Here is a 7786-nt window from a genome sequence, read left to right on the forward strand (position 1 = left end):
GGAGCACAGTGCACAGTGTCAATAAAGAATGTCTTCTCAGCTACAAAGGCGACGAATACGAATTTCCTAGAGTTTCCAGCAAGTGATGATAATCCCAACCTTCCCTGAAGTGTCCAGACAAGAATTATGCAGGCGGTAAGATAACCAACCAGCGGGAGCATTGGGAATTTGGGGATCAAGTCCTTGGAATAACTGGTCAAAGAAAAACGGCTATGGCAAAACTTACACTCACGACTTACGAGTACGTTGAAGTCCACCGAAACATATTATAAACAAAATAGGCACGAATGGAAGTCATGAAAATACCGAAGAATTATAATTTAGAAAGCTGTGACTGTGCAATTGGTTGATTCATCCCTGAACGCCAAAACCAAAACTCCTCTCTCTCCGTTACCACCATGCCCAGATCCCTCAACGTTGCCGTCATCGGAGCTGGCGTTTCCGGCCTCGTTGCTGCTCGGGAACTTCAACGGGAAGGCCACCGAGTCGTCGTCTTCGAGAAAAACCACCGTATCGGAGGCACCTGGCTATACGATCCGAGAACTGAATCCGACCCTCTCGGCGTTGACCCGAACCGCGAAATCGTCCACAGCAGCCTTTACCTCTCGATGCGCACCAATCTGCCCAGACAGCTCATGGGATACTTAGACTACCCGTTTGTGAAGGCCGAATCGGGTGACCAGAGAACATTCCCGGGTCACGAGGAGGTGCTCCGTTTCCTGGAATGCTTTGCGAAGGAGTTTCGGATCCTTGAGTTGACTCGGTTCGAGTCGGACGTGGTTCGGGTGGAGCTTGTCGGGGAAAGCAAGGGGAAGGGCTGGTTGGTTGAGTGGAGAAGCCGGGGATCCGAATCATTGTCCCGAGAAGTGTTTGAAGCGGTGGCAGTGTGTTCGGGTCACTCCACTGTGCCCTGGCTCGCAAAGATTCCGGGTATTGAAAACTGGAGGCGATACCAAATGCATAGCCACAATTATCGGGTACCCGATCCATTTCAGGGACAGGTAAGTGAATTCATTGCATGAACAGTATTTACTTCTAACTAGTCACTACATGTTATGTTATGAAGGTAATATTGAATTTTAGCAGTGAATAAAAGTTATCATGTGTTTTATTATTTAAAAAAAAAACTCTGTTAAAATTTTAAAACCCTGCTTCAAATCTTAAAGTAAAGGTAATTTTACAACAGAATATCTATGTGACTTGTTTCAAGTTCTGTGTAATAGCAGATAAGCATGATTTGTTCTGAGTGTAATCTTGAGCTCAATGCAATAACAAAGCCTTAAAATTAAGTGATTGATAATTAGTGCTCAAAATGTGTGTGTGTAAATTAAAACAGGTGGTGGTTGTAATAGGGCTGGGACCAAGTGGGTTTGACATATCAAAAGATATTGGAAAAGTGGCGAAAGAGGTTCATATAGCCGTCCGAATGGATCAAATGGCTAAGATGAATGTGAAGCTCCAAGACTTTCAGAACATTAGGCACCACTCTACGGTACACTCTTTTATCTCTTGTATGTATATACTCCTTTCTTTAAAAAATGTAAAATATTTTTAATTTTTTTGAGATGTAATTATTATTTTTTTTAAAGTGTTTCTATTAATAAATAATTTTATATTTATTGTATGGCGTTTAATAAGGGTAAATATGAAAAGATAAAGTTAGTTTAAAAGTAAGTAACCACTTTATTGAGGGGTAAGATTCTATTAAAAATGCTTTATATTTTTTAACAGAGGGAATATGTATTATGTACATACGTATTATTTTGTCTTGTTCATGCTCTCTCAAAAGAATTTTGAATCTTACTCATTGAAAACTGATAGAGACTTTGTAGTATGAGATAGCAAGTCTTATATAAAATAGTATGGGATATTCAATAGGGTTAGTTCCATCGGGACGTTGACTTTTCATGGTGGCCAATTGATGGAGACATGATATTATGAATTTTTTTTTTTTGCTTCGTTTTGAACCAATGATGGAGTTTGATCAAATTGGAGAGGACGACAAATGCATCTTTCAATCTTGAGTCATTTGTGATTGTCAAAAAAAATCTTGAGTCATTTGCAAACAGGCTCTCAAAACTTCAAGACTGGAAACTAACTTGTCCATAATTAGAAATTTATGAAACAAAAAGTATATTTTCCTTCTAGAATAAGTTATTTTTTCTTCTATACTAACATTGGTCACAACTATATCATACGCTGTTCCAGAGTCTTTTTCTTTTTAAATAATTAACATGATATATTCTTATTTATTCCTAATGCCCCCTGAAAAAAAGACATTAGGTATATTTTATGATGACCCATAAAGTAATACTAGCATTATGGTATATTCTTGTTTTTGTAGATAAAATGTGTCTATGAAGATGGATTGATTGCCTTTGAAGATGGATCTTCAGTTTATGCAGATGCCATAATCCACTGCACTGGGTATCACATTATAATTATTTTTATCTTCCCTCCACACAAAAACACAGATAACATATATGTTATATTTCTATTATCAACATAAAATCATTATATTATATATGATATCAAATGACTCTGAAATTTTGTTAAATGAAATGACAGATACAAATATGATTTTCCATTTCTGGAGACTAAAGGGATAGTACGTGTTGAGGAGGATAGAATTGGGCCACTTTACAAGCATGTGTTTCCTCCTGCTTTAGCTCCTTCCCTCTCTTTCATTGGCATGACTTCTCATGTTAGTGGTAACAAGTTTTATTTATCTTCTTGACCAAATTATTTTGTTTTCAATGGATTCTTATATAATTGAGGGATTTGATTGAGTCCTTAATGTTATTTCTTGTCCAAAATCTAATTCATTGACTTCATCTAACGGTTGAAATAAGCATTTCTTTCCTCATATAGTTGAGATCAAGGTATTGAAACTGGACATGTCATTGAACTTACCAAGGTAGAGTGGTTCAAGTGTCATAATTGAGATAATATAATTTAATTAAAATGTATGAAAATATTCATATATAACCTTGAAATAGAGAGAGTAATATTTAAATAAAAAAAAAACATTTTCATTCGTAAGTGAATAGAACATTCATGTATGAATCACATATAACCCAACAAAGTAGAGCACTAAAGCAAAAATATGATGGACTGCTATTTTTTCTTTTCTTCTTATTTTTTTAAACCCAAAATGATGTCATTAAAGGCTTAGCAAGGGGTGAAGGGAAAAAAAAAAATGAAATTCAACATGATCAACTCACTCAAAACTCTTGATCAGACCAATTAGGGGATTAACTTACTAGTTCGCCGGTCTAATTGATCAACTTAGGTTGAATTTGAATAACATGGTTGACACATATAATGCATTGGATAATTATTGGATCAAAGTTCCTCTTCTAATATTATTAGGTCAAGCTTAAGAACTAAATTTGGTGATAAAATAATCTATTCTATCTTTGGGATGCAGGAGCCTGCATTTCATATATTTGAATTACAGAGCAAGTGGGTAGCAAAAGTCTTATCTGGAAAAGTTGAGTTACCTTCAGAAGAAGAGATGATGGATTCTGTTCTAAATTTCTATGAATTCTTAAAACAGAAAGAAATCCCCAAACGTCACACTCATTTCCTTCGTCCACATCAGGTATACAAATTCCTTTATACTACTTTATATCCATAAATTTAATAAAATAACAATTGAATCAAGTGAAAGAATCCTCATTATTAAATTAAATATCATATAATCATATAATTTAATATAATTATATATCTCAGGATTCAAACTTAAAATTTCATGATAAGTTAATTCAATTCTCTTGAAGAATTAAACCAAACACGCCTCAATTGACAAAATGCATCTTTAACCACATGTTGATTGCACGGTGTCACTTTATAGGATTCATTCACGTTCATCGTTTGGTGGAGTTGGAAAAGAGAATTGTTGTACTGTTTAGTTGAGATTAATACTACTTTATAAATTTTATATTGAAATTACGTTGAATTAATCATTTCATTTTTTATTCTCTATGTGGTGCCAAGAGGCAATCCTAGCATTAAGAATTCATTCATAACAGCATATTAGACCTTGTTGATCGGAGACATTTTCGATTCATAAATCAATAATTTTCTGCATCATTGTTATTTTGATTCCATTTATTATTAATTTTGTAAATAACTTGGAATGAAAATGGATGAACAGGTGGATTACAAGCACTGGCTAGCAAGGGAGAGTGGATTTGGTGCATTGGAAGAATGGAGAGAGGAAATGTTCTGTGAGATCATAAAGAAATTTCTGGAAATGCAACATTTCTACATTGACCGGTGGGACGACGCTTTTGGGATTCCGTCATTCATTCTTCATCCTCTTCCTCAAACACTCTGGAATTTAATCAAAATAAGAAATGGAATTAAATTTAAAAAGGGTGTTTGATATGCCGATGAAACTTTATATTTTTTTTTTATTTGTATGTGCACTTATAACATTGAAAGAAACATTATTGAGTTGAATTTTAAATTACACTCATGTGAACCATAAAACATGCTTTACAAATAAAAAAAGTGTTTACCTAAATACTACTCCCTCCGTTTTAAATTATAAAATACTTTTAAATAAAATTTCACGTAACAATAAAACTTATTAAATATGCTAAATCTTACATTTTCAAGATAAAAATATAAATTTTAAAAATATCTTTTATTTAATACTCCATTAATAAAATAACATTGAAGAGAGAGAATATAAGAGAGGATAATTTTAAAAAAGTATCATTAATAAACATTATTTTTATTAAAATGTCTTATATTTAGGAGGTTGAATTTTTTTTAAAAGTGTTTTATAATTTGAGATGGAGGGAGTAATAAATTACTCAAATAAGATTCTTCTATCTATAGTAGGATCTTTTTTAAAAAGTTATATGAAATATAAAAAAGAGTTCTAGTATATATTTTGATGCACCAAAATTTACTTAATTTTTTTTATTTAATGCATATTTTAAATAGAATTGTCCTCCTCTGTAAGCAATAAAAAAATGTTTTACTTTAGCAAAAGAGATGCATGGATCATTATATAATATTAAAATACCCTCTTATATAACATCTTCAAAATTTTTTCCAAACAATTAATTAACTCAATTATAATAGAAAAGTGTCTGTCATGACAAATATAATTAATTTTTTAAAAAATTTTTAACTTGAAACACTATCATGATAATACTTATTTATTTAATCTATTTTTTTTACCATAACAAAATATTTTGTACCATGGTAGTTATTTAAAAAAGTATTATAAGATAGTTTTAATTGAATTATACCTAATTAATTGTTTTTAAAATTATACATTTTTTCATGTACTTATTTAATAAGTTTGCTTTAATTGAACAAAAATTATTAATTAAACTAAAGATAATTTTAAAATGAAGTAAAATAAGACAAGAAAGCAAATGAAATAAGAAAAAATGCAAATTGATTTTTTTATTTATTCATAAATATCTTTCTATTGAAAACTCAGGTATTAAATATAAGCATCTTTTTTAAAAAAATTTGAATATTGATTCATCACATTATAAAAGATTAGCTTCCTCCTTTATATCTAACCCACTTGAGCTTTAAAGATAGATTTAATTAAATAATATTCTTTCTATCTCAAATTATAAAATAATATTGGAAGAATTTTTTCTCCTAAAAGATAAGATAATTTTAAAAAATTAAGGTTTCATTAATGATAATTTTTTAATATTACATTTCAAGTGAAAAAATATTAAAATGATATTATAACATAATAATTATTGAAAATGTAAATTGGTAAACTATAATGTCATTATTGTGTTTTATTGATATCCATAATCTTGTCTCAAATTATCTTATACTCTCTTTGGATCAAAATATAGGACATTTATAACTAATTCATAACTCTCAAAAAAATATTGGCCAGAATCTTAATTTCTTAAAAAAAATTATTCTTTTCAATTATATTCAAATTAAATACCCTTTAAAAATACTTTAACAATGATAATTAAAATTTAATGTATTATTTTTTAGAAAAAGTAATAAATAAAGAAGGAATATATTTAAAAAATTAATTATTAAAGTTACTCAATATCTTATATTTTAAATTAAATAAAATTTTTATAAATTTTATATTATAATGGGGAGAGAATAATTGAAAAAGTAAAATTATTTTATAATTTGAGACAAAAAAATTTAAATAATATCTAATAAATAATTAGATTTAATTTTTAAAATAGATAATTATATTTAGCTAGTTGGCCAAAAAGTTAGATTCTATAGCTTTAGCTAAATAGCTTCTTCATGGCGAAGTTTCGTCCTCATGGACTATCACCAGTTACCAATGGAGGCTATAGAATTCAGTAGAGAAATTATTTCTGTCTTCTCTTTTGTCCGTTTCATCAGTAAATCGAAAGAGCATCATCAAAAGGCCGAAATGGATTCTCTGTTTCGTAATCGTGACCGAGCTCTATTATTGTACTAAACTCGACAGATTATCCTGAAGAATAATATGGAATAACAAGATGACTCCAAAATTATTTTATAATTTGAGATGCAGAGACAGTGTCAAATAAATAATTTAGCTTTAGCTAAATAGCTACTTCATGACGGGGTTTCGTCCTCATGGACTACCACCAGTTACCTATGGAGGCTATAGAATTTCAGGTAGAGAAATCATTTTTGTCTTCTCTTTTGTCCGTTTCTTCACCAAATCGAAAGGGCATCATCAAAAGGCCTCAATGGATGCTCTGTTTCGTACTCGTGACCGAGCTCCATTATTGTACTAAACTCAACAGATGGTCCAATCCGCGACTGTCGCAGTAATCGGAGCCGGCGTTGCCGGTCTCTGCGCTGCCCGCGAGCTTCTGCGCGAAGGCCACACGGTCGTCGTCTTCGAGAAAAGTGATCAAAAATCGGAGGTACCTGGAAGTACGATCCACGAACCGAATCCGACCCACTAGGCATTGACCCGACGCGGAAGTCGTCCACAGTAGCCTATACCTCTCTCTGCGCACCAATCTTCCCAGACCGTTAATGGGTTTTCTGGACTACCCGTTTCCCGAAAATCGCGAAAATGGGGATCCGAGAACTTTTCCGGGTCACGAGGAGGTGCTCTGGTTTCTGAACAAGTTCGCTGATGACTTCGGGATTGGCGAGCTGATTCGATTCAATAGGGAGGTCCTTCGAATCGAGCGAGTCGATGCGAGGAATGACAAATGGGTTATTCAATCAAAGAGTCGTGGTGGTGATTCTTTGTTTCAGGACTTTTTTCAAGCAGTTGTTGTGTGTTCCGGTCACTTCACAGAACCAAGAATAGCTAAAATTCCAGGTAAAGGTTGGATTGGTCTGTTGATTCTAGATTGAATGTTGAGCGAGAAATGGTATAATCAGGGCATGGTTCAAATCAAATTCAAAACCTCGTATCTAGTTCGCTGCAAAAAGTTGAATTGATCAATGGGTTTTACATTTCTGTGAATCATGAGTTTCAGGCGTTGAGAAGTGGTCAGGAAACCAGATTCACAGCCACAACTACAGGGTACCCGAACCATTTCGCGATCAGGTACTGTGAAATCTATCTCTCATACTTTCATCCTTTCGAAGCAAGGAAGAGTTTGATGTCAATCACTGTAATTACTAATCACATCTGAGCTATTTAAAAATAAATTTAAAATTTTTTTAAAAAATTATAATAAAATCACATAGAATAAATTTATTTATAAATAAATTTTTATAAAATTCAGAAATCACAATAAGTTCATAAAACTTAAGTCTAATTTAAAATTAACTGTGACGATAATAATATTTTTATTAAACAACATTA

At 32.0% G+C, this 7786-nt stretch overlaps 2 pseudogenes; both read left to right on the plus strand.

Annotated features, from left to right (window-relative positions):
- Positions 1-9: 9 nt before the first annotated feature.
- LOC129299818 (flavin-containing monooxygenase FMO GS-OX-like 6) lies at positions 10-4477 on the plus strand (annotated as a pseudogene).
- A 2137-nt stretch (positions 4478-6614) lies between these two features.
- LOC129299820 (flavin-containing monooxygenase FMO GS-OX4-like) lies at positions 6615-7525 on the plus strand (annotated as a pseudogene).
- The last annotated feature ends 261 nt before the right edge of the window (positions 7526-7786 follow it).

This window comes from Prosopis cineraria, unplaced genomic scaffold, assembly GCF_029017545.1.
Source record: "Prosopis cineraria cultivar Desert tree isolate PC_DT_omini unplaced genomic scaffold, ASM2901754v1 PC1314, whole genome shotgun sequence".
NCBI lineage: Eukaryota > Viridiplantae > Streptophyta > Magnoliopsida > Fabales > Fabaceae > Prosopis > Prosopis cineraria.